This window comes from Nycticebus coucang, chromosome 1 (assembly GCF_027406575.1).
Source record: "Nycticebus coucang isolate mNycCou1 chromosome 1, mNycCou1.pri, whole genome shotgun sequence".
In the NCBI taxonomy this organism is placed as follows: domain Eukaryota; kingdom Metazoa; phylum Chordata; class Mammalia; order Primates; family Lorisidae; genus Nycticebus; species Nycticebus coucang.
The window spans coordinates 6,821,733-6,844,615 of NC_069780.1; the positions used below are offsets into that span (position 1 = coordinate 6,821,733).

The 22,883-nt window shown below is 46.0% G+C and overlaps 1 protein-coding gene across 2 annotated transcripts in view; it reads left to right on the top strand.

Moving 5' to 3' along the window:
- Positions 1–22,883, top strand: part of SHROOM3 (shroom family member 3) — a 329,341-nt gene that overhangs the window by 118,878 nt on the left and 187,580 nt on the right. The window lies entirely within an intron of this gene.

Genomic DNA, 22,883 nt, shown 5'->3' on the forward strand with positions numbered 1-22,883 from the left:
CACACCGTCACACTGTTCTGTGGACAGCAGGCAGTGCTGCCTCGGGGGAAACTGTGATGACAAAAGATGACCATTGAACAGGCAGGCGGCAGGAGTGCCGGCGAATAGAAAAAGTACAGTGGATTTTTTTACAGCCGATTACAACACTGTTCTTTAAGCTCGAAGCACTCACCTGTGTGGCCTCCTCTACCTCACCTGGACCAGAAGCCAAATGAGAAATATTTCTGTGCCACATACGCCTTTCAAGAACATAAAAAGGGGCCAGCTGCTGTGCTGTGTGTTTAAGTCCTATATGGAGGTGTGGGAAGCAGCGCGTCCACACAGGCGCTGACGTGGCAGCCAGTGGCAGGCTGCAAAGCTCTGTGACAGCCGTGTCGGGAGCCTCCCAGTCTTGAGCGCTACCTCTCACTGCCACACGCCCCAGCACTACGATGACCTTCTCCTTCCCGTTCCCACGGCCTTCCCACTGTCGCTTGTCCTGCTGTTCTGTTCTTCGACATTCTTAGTTTGGGCAAAGGGTTGACAACTACCTGGGATGTGAGGACATGCCCCACTATAGGCAGTTGCATCGCATCTTAGGATGGGGATCACTCCTCCCCAGAGGACACAGGTGTGACTGAGACCTGTGGTAACCTCCCCTCTACACATTTTTTCCACTTGAGCAAGTGGTTGAGAGCAGGGGAAGGAGGCAGCTGCAGTGGCCTTTGACCCTCAGGAACTTTTCCAAGAGGCTGGCACCGGGGGAATTTGCTCAGTATGCTTTGAGGAGGTATTTCAATCCTGCTGGGACCATTCTTAGAGCAGGTTTTGGCTTCCCTGGAGTTCTGGGCTTGAATGTCACTATATAGAAGTCCAGTATTTTATTTCCTGACCAGTTGTTCCTTCCCATGGAAAATTCCTGTAACATATTATTAGGTTTCCTGAAAGGCATGCAATAAGACTCCCTTACTGTAATGAGAAGAGGGACATTTTTCCCTGTAGCACATAATGGTAAGCGCTATTTTTATTCACTGGGTTACATATGCTCACTGGCTATGTGCTAAATATCAGCCCCACAGAAAGGAATGCCCTATTATTTCCCAAGGAAAGAGGGTTGATGATAAAAGACCTCATTTCATTCTTGGGATAACATGGCTTTAATTCAGAAAAATATATTCAATGTAGGAGTTGCCACTCTATACCTACCATTAAAAGAATGGTGCTCAAATATCTGTCTGAGCCTTTGGAATATGAAGTCTAAGTTCTGAGATCACATGGAAGTTATGGTGGAATTCTTTCCTTCAGTTCTAAATGTGGATGCATCACCTAGAAAAATACATTTGGATCATTGCAATTTAAAATAGGAGCCAAGGCCAGGCATGGTGGCTCACACCTATAATCCTAATAATACTCTGGGAGGCCAAGGCCAGTGGATTGCTTGAGCTCAGGAGTGGGAGACCAGCCTAAGCAAGAGTGAGAGACCCCATCTCTACTAAAAATAGAAAAACTAGCTGGGCGTTGTGGCAGGTGCCTCTAGTCCCAGCTACTTTGTAGGCTGAGGCAGGAGAATCATTTGAGCCCAAGAGTTTGAGGTTGCTGTGAGCTATGATGATGCCACAGCTTCTACCCAGGGCAAAAGAGTGAGACTCTGCATTTAAAAAAAAAAAAAGAAGAGGGCGGCACCTGTGGCTCAGTCAGTAAGGCGCCGGCCCCATGTACCAAGGGTGGCGGGTTCAAACCCGGCCCCGGCCAAACTACAACCAAAAAAAAAAAAAAAAAAAAAAATAGCCGGGCATTATGGCGGGCGCCTGTAGTCCCAGCTGTTCAGGAGGCTGAGGCAAGAGAATCGCTTAAGCCCAGGAGTTGGAGGTTGCTGTGAGCTGTGTGAGGCCATGGCACTCTACTGAGGGCCATAAAGTGAGACTCTGTCTCTACAAAAAAAAAAAAAAAAAAGAAGAAGAAAAGAAAAAAACAAATGAACCAAGCATCAGAAATTCTGTATCCTTGAAACACACTGGCTTAAGGCACTCCATCTTAAATTGGTCTACATGTTGGAATTACATAGGGAGTTTAAAAACAGCAACAAACTGATGCCTGGGTCCCACCCCCAGAGATTGATTTAATTGATCAATGTAATTGACACGGAGTATATCCTGGCCATGGGAACTTTAAGAAGCTCCCTGGATAATTCTAATGTTTAGCTGTCCTACAGAGTTTGAGAACTAGTGGTGGCGGGGGTTGGGTTATTTTGTTTGTTTCTTTTGTTTTTTAGACAGAATCTCACTCTGTTGCCCAGGCTAGAGTGCCATGGTGTCAGTCTATCTTCCAGCAACCTCAAACTCCTTGTCTCAAGTGATCCTCCTGCCTCAGCCTCCCGAGTAACTGAGACTACAGGTATCCACCATCATCCCCGGCCCATGAATACCAAGGGGAAACTATATTCATTTTTTTCATCAGTCCCTGATTTTTCAAAGTCACACTTGGGATGGCCTCAGCGTAAGCCCCTCATTTCTTGGGAGTGAGGGTAGAGAAATGGTCTCTGAAAAGCATCTTTAAATAGCACCTTCCATATACCCTTAATGGAAAATGAAATGTTTGAAGGTCCTGTCCCAGGTTCCATCTGATCTGAGATGAACCATGGGGTTCTTTTTCCTTTAACCCCATTACCTATGATAGTGGCCACCTCCGGCTCAACGCCTATAACTCAGTGGCTACGGTGCCAGCCACATACACCAGAGCTGGCAGGTTCGAACCCGGCCCAGGCCTGCCAAACAACAGTGACAACTATACAAAAAAAATAAATGGGCTTTGTGGTGGGTGCCTGTTGTCTCAGCTACTTGGGAGGCTGAGGCCAGAGAATCCCTTAAGCCCAAGAGTTAGAGGTTTCTGTGAACTGTGATGACACAGCACTCTATCCAGGGCCACATAGTGAGACTTTGTCTTAAAAAATAAATAAATAAATAAATAAATAAAGCGGCCACCTCCAATATGTATTTGTTACCACCTGTCTTCCCATGCTTCCGTTGTCTTGGGCGTCTTAGCGTGTGGCAGCTTTGAAAAACGTGGTTAGTTCGTAAACTCATAGCTCTAAGATCAGCCTCTTTGTGCCCTTGCTCTGTGCTGAAATGTTCCTTCACCTGCCTCCTTTATCCAGAGGCCCCAGCTGCCAGGGGGGCTTTGTACAGTTTGTCAGAGTGTCAGAAAAAGGCCCCTTTTCTGTTCCCCTCTCATCCTGTCAAACTCCCATCTGACGCTGCGTTTGCTGAGTGGTAGGATGTGTAAAACCATACCTGGGGGATGGTTGCCTGACTAGTGTGTTTGCTGTTTATGTAGGAAGGTTGTTGTGTTGTTTTCATGAAGACTGTGCTCTTAACGATTCTTTGGAATGTTTCTTGAAAGGTGTCTCTTGGGATTCAGCCATTGTTATGTATTGATTGTAAATAAGTAGGGCCCACAAACCTGGATGCCCAAAACAATCTTTTGTGGATTTATCTCAGAAGACATTTTTATAACCTTTTGTCCTTCACCCTCATGACTGACTTAAAGGATTAAATAATGAAAGAGAATCCTTGTTCAAACTAGTGGATGGGTGTTACCGAAGGATTTTCTTTTTTTTTTTTTTTGTAGAGACAGAGTCTCACTGTACCGCCCTCGGGTAGAGTGCTGTGGCGTCACACGGCTCACAGCAACCTCCAACTCTTGGGCTTATGCGATTCTTTTGCCTCAGCCTCCCGAGCAGCTGGGACTACAGGCACCCGCCACAACGCCCGGCTATTTTTTTGTTGCCGTTTGGCCGGGGCTGGGTTTGAACCTGCCACCCTCGGCATATGGGGCCGGCGCCCTACTCACTGAGCTACAGGCGCCGCCCAGGATTTTCTTTTTAAGTAAAAGTTTTTATTCCCCTCGACTTGCTCCCCCTCTCCCTTCAGGCATCTGTGCAAATTGCAGGCCCCTTCCTGCTGTGTCCCTAATCTTTATTTTTTTTAAGTATCTCTTTCACTCACACATTAGAATATAAGCTCTCTGGTGGCAGAGATTTTGTTCAGTGCGGTCTCCCCAGTGTTCAGAATGGCTCCTGGCACACAGTCCATGCTTTTCCACCTGCTATCGAGAGCCGTTGGCCAAGTTACTCAACTTCTACCATTGTTTCATCGCTTGTAAAATGTGGGTGATAACGCTGCCTCCCTCACTGGACTAGTAAGTTGTGTATGAATTTTGGCTGTTCTCCGTCATGTCATTAGATGGGTGAGTCCTTTTTTCTGGGCTGAGAGTTTATTGGTCCAGGCAGGCTGGTCTCATCCCCCGCTGTCTCTCTGGTCCCTCAGGAAGGTGGTCAGTATTCTCATCCCTGAACTGACCTCACTTTTCGCCTGTTTCCCCACCAAAAGAGGATCATATTTATAGGTAATTTTAGCTCTGTGAAATGAGATCCACCTAATTTCCTCTCGCCTTTGAGCCCCTGTGACTCTTCTTTGGAAAACAGTCTATCTTTGGGGGTGTGGTCCTGGGAACCCAGCTCTAGAGACACTCCCCATGGCATGCCCACCCTTCCCTGTCCCCTCGGCTGCCCTAGGCCTCATGGAGTAAGTAGCCTTTGCAGTCACCTTGTTACTTGTGGGTTTGGATTCATTTCCAATACCCCGCCCCCCAACCCCATGGCGGGGGGGAGGGCTGGGCAGTGGTCAGGAACACTGGCTTTGAATCTGACAGAACTTGCTTTGCAACCCTGCCCTTCCTGTGAGCTCTTGGCCAACTGACTTCAGATCTCACTTTTCTTTCTTCCCTCCCTCCTGCCCTCCCTCCCTTCCTTTCTTTCTTTTGACAGGGTCTCACTATTGTTGCCCTGGGTGGAGTGCTGGGGCATTATCACAACTCACAGCCCCCTTAAACTCTTGGGCTCAAGAGATCCTCTTGCCTCAGCCTCCTGAGTAGCTGGGACTATAGGTGCCCACCATAACGCCTGATTAGGTTTTCTATTTTTAGTAGAGACAGGATTTGTTTCTTGGTCAGGCTGGTCTTGAACTCTTGGACTCAGGTGATCCACCACCTCAGCCTCCCAGAGTGCTAGGCTCAAGGTGTACCCCTCCTCTCACTTGTCTTACCTGGAAAGTAAAGACAACCATTTTTATTTCTTATGGAGGTTGTGGCAATAAGGACAAGTATGAAGAGAAAAAACCCCTCAGTCCTGGGTTTGGTGCACTGTCATGAAAAATGACATTAATTGCATTAGTACTTTCAGTAACAGGTACTGAGCAGGTGCTGGTGTGGGTCCTCAGCAATCACAGGCCTACTGAGCCATTTCCACCCTTTACTAAGAGAAGTGGCTCTTCCCCACCAAGGGCTGTTTTATGGCACCAAAGCCCCAAAGATGTGGATAAAAGAGCAAGATCCAGCAGGGACTGGATGTCTCACTTGCCAGTGAAAATTAAACCAAAATTAGGCACAAATCAAATTTGTCTGGAAGAAAAATGTAATAGGAAGAGGTGGCTTGCTAACAACTGTGGATGTGGAAGAACTTAAGCGGGGTGGGGGAGGGAAGGGGTCACAGGCAAAGCTCCTCTCCTGAGGCCCAGGGGGGTCATCTAGAGAAACTGCTGCCTGCTTTGTGCAAAGTGACACACCCAGAAACGAAAGGACTCAGGCTCAGGTCACAGGTCTAGCAAACCTCAGAATGAGAAGAAGTCTGGTTTCCCAACCCCATGTCGGCTGCCTCAGGGTACACATTAGTCTTGAAAGCTCCAAAAGCCAGCTGTGCTTTTTTTCCTTTAATTTTATGGCTTTTTGTTTCTCACTGATAACAGGAAACTGATAATACTCTGTTTTCCCATCTTCCTCCTATCGTAGTTTTTTTTTTTTCTTCTCCAAGTGTGGATTTTAAACAACTTACATCAAAGCCAGCTGTGTTGCCTGTTTAACATGCAAATCCCTTGTACCTATTCCTAAATCAGACTCTCTGGGGAGGCCTGCTTTTTAACATACTTGCCAAGTAATTTTTTCTTTTTTCAGACAGAGTCTCACTCTATTGCTAAAGCTAGAGTGCAGTGTCCTTAACCTAGCTCATAGTAACCTGGGCTCAAGCAACCCTCTTGCTTCACCCTTCTGAGTAGCTGGGCCTACAGGTACCCATCAGGTTGCCTGTCTAGTTTTTCTATTTTTAGTAGAGTTGGGGTCTTGCTTTTTCTCAGGCTAGTCTTGAACTCCTGAGCTCAGGTGACCCACCCGCCTCAGCCTCCCTGAGTGCTGGGATTACAGGTGTGTGCCATTGCTAAATGATTCTGACACCTGCTGACGCTGGCAGCCTGCAACCCCGGGAGATGTGGACAGGCCCCTCTGGCTGGGTGGGGCCTACCCTCGGAGTCTTTCCTGTGTTGGCCCACATAAGACACAAAAGGATGGGATCAATGTCAATTTGAGTAACTCCGTGGCTATTTTTTAAACAAAAGTCTCCAGAATTGTGTCTTGTCTTGGCCTCGATGTGTAAGTAAAGTTCAAATTGCAAATTCACAATCTCAAATAAACTTTGGAGATGGTTCTTAGGTTCTTGGAACTCTTTTAGAACACGTTGTAGAACGTTTTAGAACACAACCCAAATGCACAGGAAGGTTTTTAAAAAAACAAACGAGGAACACCAATAATTTGCAGCCTCCCTTCTTTCCAAGGGCATAGCAGCCTGCAGCAGTTTCTAAAAATAGAGCTTTCTGGTACAGGTCACTGAGCAGGAATGGCTTCTGTGTCACTCTGTTTACACAGTTTCACATCTGACACCTTCGAAACAACAGAGCAGACCTGATGAGGCATGAGGACCCACGTCAGTCTGTGGGAATTCTTGGTAAAACATGTCGGGGAGCTATGCTGGGGAGCGTTGGGTGGCATCCCGGCAGGAGCCAGCCACGCTCGGATTCAAGGCACTTTCAACCTTTGCATCTTGTTTTTTCAGCGCCCTTCCATCACTGTCTCAAAGTTGGGCAGAGGTCAAAATCTCTGAGTCACCGCACAAGATACTAATGAATAGAAAAATGAGATTAGGTTGAGGAGTTTAAGATCCACGCAGTGTTTTGTTTTGTTTTGCTTTGTTTAATCTGCCTTGTAGTTCTCCTATATACAAATTTACGGATTTATAAGGCATCATGTAGCTGCAACTGAAAATTTAATTTGGGGACCTTTCAATAAAACGTTCAGAAAGGCTAGCTTCGATGTTCTCAGAGCAGCCTTGGAACGGGAAGAGGTCTTCGCTTTCTCTGTAATAATTCATGTACATCCTCGTGCCAGCCCCTGCATGGATAGACTGCGGGCATGGAAATTACAATTTGTTTGGAATTATCATTCTAAAATTAAGGCAATGAGGAAAAGGATGGGGTACTTGGCTGAGATGATTGAAGTGGACCAGTGGGATGTGGATTAAATAGGACCCAATTTAGACTACTTTTGATTTACAGATGAACCTAGTACCTTAAGTAATTTTAGTAAGCTCTCGGAATGCTTTGGGTGTGCTAAGCATTTTCAGTCTCTCATTTAATTCTCAAGCCCTGGAAATAGGTACTGTTACTACCCTATTGCATAGATAAGGAATCAGACTTTTGAGAGGGCAGGCTTGCCAAGGGCACACCTGTTTTGAGTGTGGATTTGAACTGCAGTCTATCTGACACAAAAGCCCAACTTTCACCAGGGTTTGTGTTCAGACAGCTGGTTCCCCGTGGTTGCTTAAACCCCTGCAGTGCAAGCCCCTTGCCTCTGCCCACCACCACAGCCTGGGCTCAGCCAGCGCTTGTATTTGCTGTGCTGTGAGAGAGTACACATACCGGGGCCTTCTGTTTTCCCAGCAGTGTTGATCCACATTCTCTAAATAAGTTAACCTTGGATCTTGTCTGGCCCATTTGACAGGAGCAGGTCCACATGCCAATAAAAACAGAAATGGGGAAAACAGCACTGCAAAGATAGACGCCTCAGAGGGCTTTCTGCTTTATCACGGCAGGCACTCGGCTGGTCGTGTTCCACTCCCAGGCCCCAAACTACAGGAAACCCAGCAGCCTGCTTCCAGTCTAGCTTGCTCTGTACTTTTATAAGTGGTTGAAATATCAGTCGAAATGTTGGAACATCCATTGTTTTGCAAGAGAATATTTGAGAGTTTCAATAATATTTATGAAGGATGTGAAGTTTAAGTACTAGACTTACCAGTGCTTACTCATAGGCCCAGAAATCTTTCTGGCCCTTTCAGGACAGACTCTACACAGGTCAAATTCCGCTTCTGAATGAGGTAAAGTTTGTCTTTCTGCTCAGTTACTCCCAGCACTCTACTGAAGCCCCCGGCTTCTCCCCATCTTCTTTCGGCTTCCCCAGTCTCTCCCCCACCACCCTCTGCACCACTCCGAGCTCTCCTCCCCAGGAAGTTTCTCATCCAAACTCGTCTTTCCACTTCTTACTCCCTTGGAACCTCGCTAGAGGATTTGTTCATCTTTGAAAACATGGCTAAGAATAAATAGTAAATGTCCTTTGAGAAGAATACATTCTTACACTAAGATAAAGCAGGAATAATAAAGGTATTATTCATATCTTCCAAGGTGATTTAGCAGGTTACCAGTATCTTCCCGTGAAGAAGTGAGCTCCAATGGTGTAATCTCAATAATAAACTGGATCTGCTGTCCATGTGTAGATAGGTGGATCGTGTCCTTAGAGACCTTTGAGTCAAGGGCAGAACGTGACCTCACAGGCTGCCATGGACACAACAGCCCACATGTTCCAGAGTGTCCTGAGAGCCCTGTGTGTAATGGACACCCCCTGCCCAGGGCTTCTCCCAGTGCTGTCAGCAGGGAGCCTCCGTGGCCAGTGATGGTGGGCCGTGGAGGGAGGGGACAGGGACACAGCAGGCACTCCAACAGTGTAAGTTAAGGGCTTATTTCACAATTTTGGACATCCTTTTACAGGGATATTGTGACAATTCAAATGTGAACATCCACATCTTGAATATACTGAAAAGAAAGTTGTCAGGGAACTCTGCCCATATACTCCAATGGGGCCTGGATCCGCCCCTTTGTAGATTGCCCGTAGGGAGACTTTTATCCTAAATTGGTTTTTCTCTGGCACCCAAATGATTATGAAATATTAACACAAACTTGAAACCCAATAAAATTGGGGCTTCATCATGCAGTTGCCCTCAGTGAGTACAATAACCATGCTGTGTAATGACTGAGATTTGTGGGGGTAAGTAGGTGGAATGGACACGTGAGTAACCTTGTCACCCCACAAACACATGTGATAGTAGATTACACGTAAGCTTGCCAGATTTAACAAAGCAAAATACGGGGACACTCAGTTAAGTTTGAATTTCAGATAAACAATGAATTGTTTTTAGTAAAAGTAAACCCCCAGTTTCATCTACAACCCTAGTCACATGACAATTTAGATGTACAGAAAAAAAAATATGGGTTGCATATTTTGTCTTCCTTGTAAACCTACTTTCTTAATAGCAGAAAAAGAGAAACAGAAGGATGACTTTTAGCCCTTGCTGAGTTAAACCCTGCTAACACCATCTCCTCATTTGAATAGCTTTAAAGGAGTTTGAGATCAGACCTGTTAAGAGGGACAAGCACTCCCTCTTAATCTAATTGATTAACTTGCTAAATGAACTCAAAACATTTTGTGAGTTTTTAAAAAAGGGAATTTGTAGCCTAAGGCGATGCTCCATCCCAAAGACAAAATGCTGCCTCGCTCAGACACAACCTTTTCTCTCCACTGCACGGCTCCTTTGCCAAAGTATCGTCTTGGAGGTCACGGCAGTGGTGAGTGCAGGCCTTCAGCACCCTGTCTGCTGGTCCCCTGACTCTGACCAAGTCTTCCCAGTCACCACTGGCCTTTGATGGTAACTCAGGCAGCTGGTGAACCTGTGGTCAGCCTTGGCCTGAGTGATGCCCCTGGGATCACCCACAACCTCCCACTTGCAGACTCAGCCTCCACTCAGCTGCCCTTGGCCTCAGACACCTTAGCACACACCAAGTTCTCATCTCAGCAACCTGGGCCCAAAGGGCTGACACGAGGATCACCTCACCCCGTCCCACGTCTGATGTCTAAGATTCTCCCCTCTGACTGGTCCACTAGAGACCTTGGGTCCTAGGGGAGAAAAATTGAGCTGGGCCCTCTCTAGGGACTTTCTCCTGGTGTCAAATGGAGCAATGGAGCCAAGATTCCCCGAGTGGGATGTTCCCCTCATTTATCTGACACACTTGTCCTGTCCTGCCTGGGGCCAGAACTTGGTTCTGGTGGCTGACTTGCCATCCTGCTCTCCCTCACTCCCGCAGTTCCTCTCCAGGTGGCCGGGCTTTCTCTTATTTCAGTTCTCTGTGCCTCCCTCCCCCACACTGTAGCCCCCTGTCTTAGGTGGGAGGGGCATCTTCTTTGCACTGTGAGAAAAATTTGGTGATTAGAATCCTCTAGCTTAACCCTGGATAGGTTACAGATGAAAGGTTCTTAGAATGTGGTCGTGGCGTTTGACCTTCAAAGAAATACAAGTTCCCAGGCCTTACTCTAAACCTCCTCAATCAGAAACTCTGGGGTTTGGCCTTGCAAGCCATGGTTTCCCAAGCCCTTCTCTCAGCTCTGATAAACTCTAGATTACCACAGCATTAAATGTAATATTTCAGCAGATCCTCTCTCTCCCTTTCTACCAACCCCTTTCTTACCATTATCAAACCTAAAGGAGTTTGAGACCACACCTGTTAAGAGAGAAAGGTACTCCCTCTTAATCTAATTGATTAACTTGCTAAATAACAACTCAAAACATTTTGTGAGTTTTTAAAAAAGGCAATTTGTAGCCTTAAGAGAAAGGAAATCCTGACCTATGTTACAACATGGACAAACCTTTTGGGCATGGTGCCCTAAGTGAAAAAAGACAAATACTGTATATGATTTCACTTGTGTGAGGCACTTCAACTAGTTACATTTGTAGAGACAGAAAATAGAATGGTAATTGCCAAGGGCTCAGGGGAATGGAGATTGGGATGTTATTGTTTAATGGATACAAAATTTCAGTTTTGCTGAAGAATTCTGGAAGTAGGACACACAATGGCATGAATGTCCGTAATGCCACCCAACCGTACACTTACAAATTTGTCAAGATTGTGAAGTTTGTTATGCATTATTTCATCACAATTAATTTCTTTTTTTTTTTTTTTTGAGACAAAGTCTCAAGCTATCACCCTGGGTAGAGTGCTGTGGCCTCACAGCTCACAGCAATCTCCAACTCTTGGGCTCAAGCTATCCTCTTGCTTCAACCTCCCAAGTAGCTGGGACTTCAGGCACCCGCTACAACACCTGGCTATTTTTTGGTTGTAGTTGTTATTATTGTTTGGCAGGCCTCAGCTGGATTCAAACCCACCAGCTCAGGTGTATGTGACTGGTGCCCTAGCCGCTGAGCTACAGGTGCTGAGCCGATTAATTAAAAAAAAAAAATAATAATTAAATAAAAGGAATTTGGTGATTAAAGGTAAAAATAAAGCTATGAGTTAAAACCAGTTTGAGTAACAGTTTAAGCAGTTGATTTGAAGAAGGGTCATATGGCTACCTCAGCTGAATATTTATGGAGGCTAATCCTGGGAGTCAGGGTTCAGAACTAAATATTGAAATAGATGCTCCTGCTAAAAATTGGATATTTCACCTGATGGGAATTGAATTTCTGATCTACCTAAAGTATAAGAAGCTGGTGAAATAGATTTGACTCTGGAATTCAAATAGGATACTTGGTCCCAAGGTGACTGTTGAGATAAAAGATAACATATACTTGGAATTTTTGCATATCTCCAGCTAGAAAGCCCTCACAAATGAATTCCTAGTGGCTTATATCTTTCTGCATAAAAAGTATTGGTGAGTCATCAGCTTCTCCCCATCTGCCATGACCACGAGCCCCTGAGGAGGGCCTGGCTATTTGTGATGTTCACTCGGTGACCGGGACATCCTCTCGTCCCTTTATCTGTTTCTCCAGTCATTTGGCATCAGGTGGATGGTCCCTGCCTGCCTAGAGGCAGCAGTAAGGGTGGAGTTGTATGGGTAGATGGTGGAGCTTTAGACCACCCCCTCCTCCTGCATTAAAACATTATTCTCTAATACAAACAATCATGTTTTCTCAATGTTGTTTTTCATTTTTCAGTTTTTAATTAATTAATTAATTTATTTATTTATTTTTTTTCTTTTTGGCCGGGGCAAGGTTTGAACCCGCCACCTCCGGCATATGGGACCGGCGCCCTACTGCTTGAGCCACAGGCGCCGCCCTAATTTATTTTTATTAATTTAATTTTTTTTTTTTTTTTGTAGAGACAGAGTCTCACTGTACCGCCCTCGGGTAGAGTGCTGTGGCGTCACACGGCTCACAGCAACCTCCAACTCTTGGGCTTACGCGATTCTCTTGCCTCAGCCTCCCGAGTAGCTGGGACTACAGCCGCCTGCCACAACGCCCGGCTATTTTTGTTGTTGTTGTTGCAGTTTGGCCGGGGCTGGGTTTGAACCCGCCACCCTCGGTATATGGGACCGGCACCCTACTCACTGAGCCACAGGCACCGCCCTATTTAATTTTTTTTTATTGTTGGGTAATCATTGAGGGTACAAAGAACCAGGTTACATTGATTGCATTTGTTAGGTAAAGTCCCTCTTATAGTTGTGTCCCGCCTCCAAAAGTTGTGTTGCACGCCGTGACCCCCCAAACCCCCTCCCTCCTTCCCGCTCTCTGCTCTCCCCTTCCCCCACCCCCCACCATGTACTAGGTCATTAATTTTCCTCATATCAGAATTGAGTACATAGGATTCTTGCTTCTCCATTCTAGTGATGCTTTCCTAAGAATAATGTGTTCCACTTCCATCTATGTTAATACAAATATGTAAAGTCTCCATCTTTTTTAATGGCTGAATAGTATTCCATGGTATACATATACCACAGCTTGTTAATCCATTCCTGGGTTGGTGGGTGTTTAGGCTGTTTCCACATTTTGGCGATTGTAAATTGAGCTGTGATGAACAGTCTAGTGCAAGTGTCCTTATGGAAAAAGGATTTTTTTTCTTCTGGGTAGATGCCCAGTAATGGGATTGCAGGATCAAATGGGAGGTCTTTAATCAATTTATTTCTTTCAAAATCAATCTTGTTGGGCTGGGCACAGTGGTTCACACCTGTAATCCTAGCACTCTGGAGGCCAAGGTGGGAGGATTGCTTGAGCTCAGGAATTCGAGGCCAGCCTGAGCAAGAGCAAGACCCTATCTCTACCAAAAATAGAAAAATTACCCGGGCATATTGGTGCATGCCAGTAGTCCCAGCTACTCAGGAGGCTGAGGCAGGAGGGCCTCTTGAACCTAGGAGTTTGAGGTTGCTGTGAGCTAGACTGACCCCACAACACTCTAGCCAGCGGGATAGAGTGAGACCGGATCTCAAAAAAACCCCCAAAATCCATCTTGTTAAAGGATGAATTAACGCATCTTTAGAAAACTGCTCCAGTCTAAGTAAAAACACCAAACTTGCTATGCAGAACATAGCTTCAAGACATGCTCCCTACAACTCCTTCACGACCTGGTTGCCACCAGTTAGCCCCTCTTACAGGGAATTCTGCAGCCACCACTGCTTCTCATCCCATTTCTATGCTGTGCACATTCCTGAGAAGGAGAAACATCTTTAAACATCTAATTCTGCCTCCTGTCTCAGAACTATATTTATTTTCATACAAGACAATGTTCTCCTGAGCCCTAGGAAATTAGGTAAACAAAGGTAAATAAGATCCATGCTAATAAATGATAATGATATCTCCTTCCCTAGACCCGCTGTGGCCATTAACTTGTTTAAAATAAAGTACCTAGGTAATAAACTTTAGCTCCCCCATTCTTGTAATATAAATTATGAAATTATGGTCAGATTCTACATCAAAAAACGTTCATTATACTCCTGGTTAAGAAAAAAAGTGTGTCACCTGGCTTATTGTACCCTCATTGAATCCCCAACAATAAAAAAAAAAGAAAAAAGAAAAAAAGTGTGTCGCATTCCTGTGAAAGAATTAAGAAAATGCATTAATTACTAATGTTATGGGGAGGCCAGGTAGTGCATTGGAATAGCCTTGCCTTTGAATCTAGATTTTTAAATTAGTGACGGTATGACTAGTTACATAATCCATGGCACACCCAGTTTCCTGTAGCTATATAGTTGGAAGAAATTTATCTAAATTTGTGTCTCTGGGGATTTTTGTGATGCTTAGCTGAGATATTCCATGCAGTGTGGTAAGTAAATACGTGGTATATGGTACCTGCCCAGGAAATAGTGGCTGTCAGAAATAACAGGTGTGTGAAAGCATTGATCCCAGAACCAGAGAAGCTCTTGGCTGAGTTTGTGGGCCCCACGGTGGGGCTGAGTTTACCCTCACTCCCTTTTCAGGGGTACCTTAATTTATGTTAACACAGTTTTACTTCTTTCAGACCTGACGGAACTCTGTCATCAATTTCTCATGATTAAAGGTTGAAGTAGGCAACAAAAAAAACAGGCAAAGCTAATTTATGATGAAGGTCCAAAGTGGGGCTGGGGAAGTCTGGAATAAGCTGGAAAGGTCTTGATGGAAACTTGCGTGGGTGCTAGAAACTTATGTGGGTGTTCCATATCACTTTTCCTCTTTCTATAGATTAAGACACTTTACACATTCTGTGTATGTTACACCTTAATAAAACTTCTAAAATGATTGGGACTAGGTGTACATAAGGATCACAAGGATCACCAAATCCACGATTAAAGTTCACCAATTTTCTTTTTTTTTTTTTGTAGAGACAGAGTCTCACGGTACCACCCTCAGGAAGAGTGCCGTGGCGTCACACGGCTCACAGCAACCTCTAACTCTTGGGCTTACGCGATTCTTCTGCCTCAGCCTCCCGAGCAGCTAGGACCACAGGCGCCCGCCACAACGCCCGGCCATTTTTTTGTTGCAGTTTGGCCGGGGCTGGGTTTGAACCCGCCACCCTCGGCATATGGGGCCGGCGCCTACTCACTGAGCCACAGGCGCTGCCCCACCAATTTTCTTGTTAAAAAGGCAACTTGGTGAATTTAATAAAGTCTTTTCATGCTAGAAGTTAAAAACTACATCTTACACAAGTATTTGGCCTATAGGTGTTTGTTTAATCCACATTTAAAATCCGTAAGTTATACATGGTCTGGATTTTGTTTTCTAGAGAAATCAGGCGACCTGGTGGCAGTGGTGGGGCTGTGCGTGCCCCTGTGAGAGGAGGCAGTCCCTCTCCTGTTCATCCTATGACCATCTGGCTGCTTGGCCCAGGTGGCATGAGTCCCCAGACTGCTAGCCCAATGCTGGCTAGCCAGGCATCTTCTTTTCTTTTTTTTTTTTTTGAGGCAGAGTCTTAATATGTCGCTCTTGGTAGAGTTCTGTGTTGTCACAGCTCACAGCAACCTCAAACTCTTTAGGCTTAAGTGATTCTCTTGCCTCAGCCTTCCAAGTAGCTGGGACTACAGGCGCCCACCACAACGCCCTGCTATTTTTTTTGTTGCAGTTGTCATGGTTGTTTAGCTGTCCTGGGCCGAGTTCAAACCCGCCTGCCTCGGTGTATGTGGCTGGCGCTGTAACCATTGTACTACGGGCGCTGAGCCTGTTAAGACCAAGTTCCACCACTGAGAGATCACAAGACACACATGCAAAAAAACAAAGTAGTGACTTTATTCAAGCATGCTCGGGCCATACCTCCAGCTTACTCTGCTTAGAGGAGGACGACCCCCGACAGAAATGATGGTGGGTTTTATACTCTTTGGCGTGATGCATTTTGGGTTGCAACAAAACATGGGGGAAATTTCCAGGGGGAAACCGGGACCAAGTTGGGGGTTGGTCGGAGCAGGGACTGAGGTAACTTAGGAGGTTTAGGATTGGCTGGCTCTATCCCCGACTGGCCTTACCTGGAGGCTGTGAGAACAAAGGCATGCATGTTGGATTTCTGGCTCTATCTGGAATTGACCCACCTGGAGGCTGTGAGACTCAGGAGGGCGGGCCCTCACTGGTTGTGGCTGGGGAACAAGGGCCAACTTTCACTCAGGGGGCCACTGCTGAGAATCTCTCGGCCCCTGGTGAAAGACGGACTCTGCCCTCCCTGCCTCACCCAGCTAACTAGCCTTTTACTTTCTCTCTCTCTTATATCCCCTATGTCTCCCACTGTCCTTAACATCTCTGGGTGGGAGTTACAACCCACTTGCAGTTAAACCCTCTCCTTCCAGCAATTAAAGAGTTACTACAAAGTTTGTTAAAAACTATTTTTTTTGGCTGCAAGAAAAACCTGTGGTTGCTACGTTACAGTCTTGAGATAAGGTGCTTCAGCAGAAGACCCAAGGTCAATTACTCATTTAGAACTAGAGGGAAAAAAATGGTCCTCTTTAGACTGCAGCCGCTCGCATTGCATTGCGTTCCCTACTCCACATTTCCCCCCCACCCTACCGCAGATTAGGATTTGGCGCTAGGCTGTTCAAGCCCAGGCATCTTCTTCACCTCTCGCCAGCTACTACTAAACTGGGAAAAGAGGTTGTTGTGTCTTACTGCTTTTGAACTCACCAGTGCATTTATGAAATGTTTGTTGAGTGAATGAAAACCCCCAAGTCACAGGGCGGTGCCTGTGGCTCAGGGAGAGGGCACTGGCTCCATATACTGAGGGTGGCGGGTTCAAACCCAGCCCCGGCCAAACTGCAACCAAAAAATAGCCGGGCGTTTTGGCGGGCGCCTGTAGTCCCAGCTACTCGGGAGGCTGAGGCAAGAGAATCGCCTAAACCCAAGAGCTGGAGGTTGCTGTGAGCTGTGACGCCGCCACAGCACTTTACCGAGGGCAACAAAGTAAGACTCTGTCTCTAAAAACAAAAACAAAAACAAAAACGGAAACCCCCAAGTCATGTGCTGCCTCCCTGTGTGTACGTATCTACTGTCGCATCTCTTTCCACAGCACCCCAGCCCCACTGTGATTCCGACTGGAGTCTTCTACTGTAGCATAAGGTGTGGGGTTAAGAAATTGAAAGGAAAAATGTCCTGCTTGCTGTCAGTTTCAATTATGATTTGAAGCAGTTTTTATTATACCAAATTATCATCAGGCTAATTGCTTGACAACCTCTCTGTTAGTGCTGCCTGGCCCATTCAACTGATCCCCTCTGCTGATAGCTGGCTCTGGGACATGGCATATCTTACTAAGGAGAATTCTGCTAGCCAGAAAAATACCCAAATCTCCCTAACATCACCCAAGCCATCCTTGTCTCATTTCTACATTGCAACAAGGCCCACACTGTTTAAGAACATAGAATTGAAAGTCAGGCTACTTGGCCTCAAAGCTTGTTACTAACCACTTGTTAGTTTTGTGACGTTGGGCAAATTTTTATTAATAATCTCTCTGCCTGAGGTTCTTCAGCTATGAAATGGTTATAATAATAGTACCTCACTAGGAGAGTGCTAGGGAGAGTCGAAACAAAATATATAAAGTACTTTGTCTCCCTCCTGATGCATCTGTCCTTATCACCCTGCTAAGTAATTAAGCATATACCGAAGTATATAAATGTGGCCGGACGTGGTGGCTCATGCCTATAACCCCAGCACTCTGGGAGGCCTAGGCAGGTAGATTGCCTGAGCTCAGGAGTTTGAGGTTGCTCTGAGCTCTGACATCACGGCACTCTACCCAGCCTGAGCAAAAGCAAGACCCGGCCTCTACTAAAAATAGAAAAATGTGGAGGGTGCCTGTAGTCCCAGCTACTGGGAGGCTGAGGCAAGAGGATCACCTAAGCCCAAGAGTTTGAGGTTGCTGTTAACTGCGACGTCACAGCAGTCTTCCTAGGGCAACAGAGTGAGAGTCTGTCTCAAAAAAACCAAACAACAACAACAAAAAAGAAGAAAAGAAGTGCATAAATGTAAGTGATATGTGCTGCTCCCTTGGTGCCTTATTCATTCTTTACATTATCGGTGCAATTTTCCCAGAGATTGAAGTGAACCATTACTAATGCTGTGATTTGTGTCTCACAATGCTCTTTCTCCAGAGTTTTTCACCTCTAGGCATAAATTGTGAGCTCAAATGTAATTCCTTTGCCTATTATTCTTAGCACTAAATGGTAAGTGGGCTTTCCCCATCTGTGGTGTTGGGGCTTTGAAGGGCTGACTGAGTTCAATGCCTTTAATTGCTACCCTCTGGCCACTGACATTCTTGTGAAGAGTAATACCCTGGTTTCCCCCAAAGAATTAGAGAAAGCAAAGAGGTAGAACAGAGGTGAGATATGATAAGTTCAGGCCAGCAAAACAGAAGCAGAATTAAATTGGAAATGTGCTGACTCTCATCACTAATGTCAGCAATGAAAAGCTATTATGGCTTTTGATCTCTGTGTGATAAATGGTTTGTGTCCTACGATTATTATATAGGAAAGGTATTGTATAATACTACTTTGGATTTAGCCACTATCTTTTTTTTTTGCAGTTTTTGGCTGGGGCTGGGTTTGAACCCGCCACCTCCAGCATATGGGGCTGGCGCCCTACTCCTTTGAGCCACAGGTGCCGCCCGATCTTTTTTTTTTTTTTAGACAGAGTCTCTGTCACCCTAGAGTGCCATGGTGTCATGCTAGCTCACAGCAACCTCAAACTCCTAGGTTTGAGTGATCTTCCCACCTCAGCCTCTGGAGTGCCCACCACAACACCTGGCTCATTTTTCTATTTTTAGTACAGACTGGGTCTCACTCTTGCTCAGGCTGGTCTCTAACTCCTAAGCTCAAGGGATGCTCCTGCCTTGGCCTTCCAGAGTACCAGAAGGACAGGTGAGAGCCATCACCCAGGGCTAATGACATCTTTTCACACCCTGAGAAGAGGAAGCCTATAGGCGTTATCTCGTCAACCTTTTTATTTTATTTTATTTTTATTTATTTATTTTTTTATATATTTTTTTTTTGCGCAGTTTTTGGCCAGGGCTGGCGGGCCAAAAACTCGACACCTCCGGCATATGGGACCAGTGCTCTACCCCTTTGAGCCACAGGCACCGCCCTCATCAACCTTTTAAAGTGAAGGTGTCATTAGATGGTACACTGAGCACTGTCTCAGCTGGGGGGTGTCCACTTCCCTCAGAGCATCCTCAGAGATCTGACTTCTTCAGACACACTTGGCGCTCTCCATGAAATTACATGGAAATGGACTAGAAGAGAGAAACTGAGCTTACTGAGCTCCTCTCCCGCCTCGCTGCCCAGATTTCCTCCCCCTGAAAACCGTATGCGAGAATTCACAGAGTTGAGCTAAACTAATTCTGAACCCCACAGAAGTTTACTTTCTCATCTTTCACAACATCCTCACCTGGGTCATGGTCACTGTCCTTGCACTGTGCCCTACTCTACAACAGCTCGGTGTGATTTCTACAGAGACAGGCAGGATGTCACTTCTACCCCAATCTTTTACATGACCTTATAAAGTTCAGTACATGTCAGCTATTGCTCGAGGTGCTTTGGACTCAGCCATGATCGCAAACATACATCCCTGTCCGTACGGACCTGACATTTTTGTGAGCCTAGCAATGAATGCTGACTACAAAATATACATGAAAGTTGAACAGTGTGTTAGAAGCCAGCAAGTGCTCTAGGAAGGGAAAGTGGACCTGAGGCTGAGAGGCTGTTTCTGTCTCCTCCATTCATAAAATTCCTTGAATTCCTCCAGGGAGTATTAAGGGCAAACTTCTAATTTTTAAAACCTACTCTGAAAGTTCTTTGAGCTTAGGGAGTACACCATAAAAATACAGGGCCTGGCAAGTAAGTGCCGGGCAGGCGTTCACACCTGCCTCACACAGGGCAGTCTGCCTTCTAGCTCCTACAGAACAGTGTAACTGCTATGGACAGACGGAAAGGAATTGAAAATGAGTAAAGAAACCATTCTCCTCATTATTTTGTGCAGCTTTCCCACCACAACCCCCCATCTCTGATCTGAGACAAGCACCTTTCAAGGGCATGTGCAAATCATTTCGGAAAAATACCAGTGGAAATCTGGTGTTCTGAAACCAAGGCTATTCATCTTGGTCTGCAGTTCATCAACAGAGTAACATGAAACTCTCCCACCTTCAGTTGTTTTTTAAAAGGCACTCAGAAGAGAACAGGATGTGCCTAAGTAGAGGAGCTATGAGCTTCTAGAGAAAAGTGGGGGAAAATCATACTTCAACAATTTGTGTAGTGTATTTTTTTTTTTTTTTTTTGTAGAGACAGAGTTTCACTGTACCACCCTCGGGTAGTGTGCCGTGGCGTCACACGGCTCACAGCAACCTCTCACTCTTGGGCTTACGTGATTCTCCTGCCTCAGCCTCCCGAGCAGCTGGGACTACAGGCGCCCGCCACAACGCCCGGCTATTTTTTTGTTGCAGTTTGGCCGGGGCTGGGTTTGAACCCGCCACCCTCGGCATATGGGGCCGGCGTCCTACTCACTGAGCCACAGGCACTGCCCAGTGTATTTTTTTTTTTTTAATCCTGTCTTCACTACAAGTATTAGGACTGGGAAGAAAAGTAGTGACGATCTGAACCACAGTCCTTCTCCAAGGACGAGGAATAGAGCCGGAGATGATAAATGACTGGTTCAAGGTCACTTAGCTGATCAGTGGGGGACAGAACAGGAAGGGAACCCAGGCCTCCTCCCTGTGGTCCCTGGTTGTTGGGTTCTGAGGCGCTGCTTCCAGATTAGAACTTCGGCACTTCCTCCAACCAGGGTGGCCTGACCTCTACAACTGATGGCCAAAGAAGCTGGCAGGTGGCAAAGGATAAGCTAAGATGTTTGTGAAAGCATTCCACGTGTCAGTAGAACTTGGAAGCAGAGAAAGCAGCAAATGGACAATGGGGCTGGGGCAGGGTACTAGCCGGGTGTGGACTGAGTGGGGAGCAGGGTGTTGATAGTCTTTCTTCAGTACAGGGGAGCTGATGGATGTTCTGGTGTGAAAAACTTCTGTGTGCCAGAGTAGCCTTCATGTACTGTGGAGGGCATCGCTGCCAGACTTCATGGTCCTTCTGCCTGAGCGGCCGCCTGAACACCTGACCACCCAAGGGTGATGGGGACACACTCTGTGCCATCTCATGTCAGGACAGGTGAAGGAAGGCAGGGGAGAATGATCATCTATCCTGCACCACTGTGGACAGGTGACATGCGAGCTCTTCCCACGCCAGGCACTGGGCGAAAGGCTTTCTTAAAACATCACTCTCAGTCCTCACATGGGGAGGAACCTATTTCAGAGGAAAGGAAACTGAGGCTTGAAAATGTCTAGTAATTTGCCTGGGATCACAAAGCTGGTAACTGTCAAAGCCTCCCTGGAAGAGGGTGGTGGTTGGAGGCAGGGCTCGGGGCTCAGGTTGCTCCGGCTTGCCTCCTCCTCTCCTGCTCCCTGCCTATGAACACTGACAAGTTACTTAACTTCTCCAAATCTCAGATTCCACATCTACAGAGCTGGAGTAATGGTTATGGGTTTACCTTATGGAGTTGCAGAGCTGGCTGGAGAAGGTGCCATGGTGGCTGCTGAAACAGTAGCTACTAGTTGGACAGTTATTAACATAGTTCAGTTACAGGTGGATTCACATGAAGCTGCTATTGTAGTGGACAAAAAAAACATCAAATATTGGCAATTTTATATGGTTCAATCTAATGCTACTAACAGGCATCCTTTCATTGTAAATATTACAATGGTTCCCTCATTCATATCATAATTTTGGAAAAACTGGTGTTTTAATCATTTCTACATAATTTTTATTTTTTTAGTTGCCTGCTTATGTTGGCTTCCCTGTAGCATCACACAGAGATTTGTTTTAATGTAACATAGCACTAGCCTGCTGAGGATGCTGTCACAGAGAACTGAGTGAAGAGTGGGCGTGGGTGAGCTCAGCTTGAGCAGGGCCACACAGTGGGGACATTCCTGGGGAGTGGAGAAGGAGCCTGTTCCTGCCTGGCTCCTTTAAACCACTGCAAACTTTCTCCTGCTTGAGGGAATGGCACTCCCCCTGAGATGGCTGGTTGTGATAAACAAATGTCAAACAAGACCATTTGTCATTCCGCACAATGGGGCTGAGATCTGGGCAGCAGCAGGAGGTTGTTAAATCTGACATATTCAAAATAAATGGCAGGGCCTGGCTGCTGCTGAACTCGCGGCTTGCTAGGAGTCTGTGATGGAAGGAAACGCACCTCAGCTGTGGTGTGTGGGGAGGTTGTGTGGTGTGAGAGGAAAGCATAAAACGGGGGTGAGAAAGCTGCGTTCCTAAAGGAGAGGGGACTCCTTGTGAAAGAACATAACTGCAATGCCAGGGACCTCTAGGAGGCTTCTCTTTCTCTGAAAGATGATTCTGGGCCCCACCCCTACGCATTCCTATTCCACATTTGCCTCAATCAGATTTCCTTAGATCTCACGTTATACATTATAAATAACTCTGAAATTCAAGTGGAACCTTCTGGAGAGACAGACTTTCCAGTTAATACAGGAATAATTAGTCTCATCTTTGAAATACCATGACATCTTTGAGGGTGCTTTTTAGGCTTTGCTGGTGTCTGGAATGGAGACCACTACACTGATAGAATATGATACCCTCTGTGATTTTATGTTGTAGAATTCTTGTTTGTGTGTGGGGGGGAGGTCTGGGGACATGCTTCCTTTTTCTTTCACACCTAAAAAAATAATCTGCAAGTGTTGTTAAGATTCTTCTGCAAGGAAGTTTACAGATTATCCTGGGTCCTAGGATTTGTTTTTCCTACCATGGCAGCCCAAATGGACATGCATTTGCTGACCCAGAAGCTCAGACGCACAGTCCAGCTTTCTTTCTGTGTGTTCCGCTCCTTTCCTCTCTGGCCGTGTCTACGGTGACTGGTAAGCTGACCCCTACCGTCTGGGGCAAATACCAACGTTGAATCCAGCTCGACTTCCCCACACCGCTGCAAGGATTGCAGT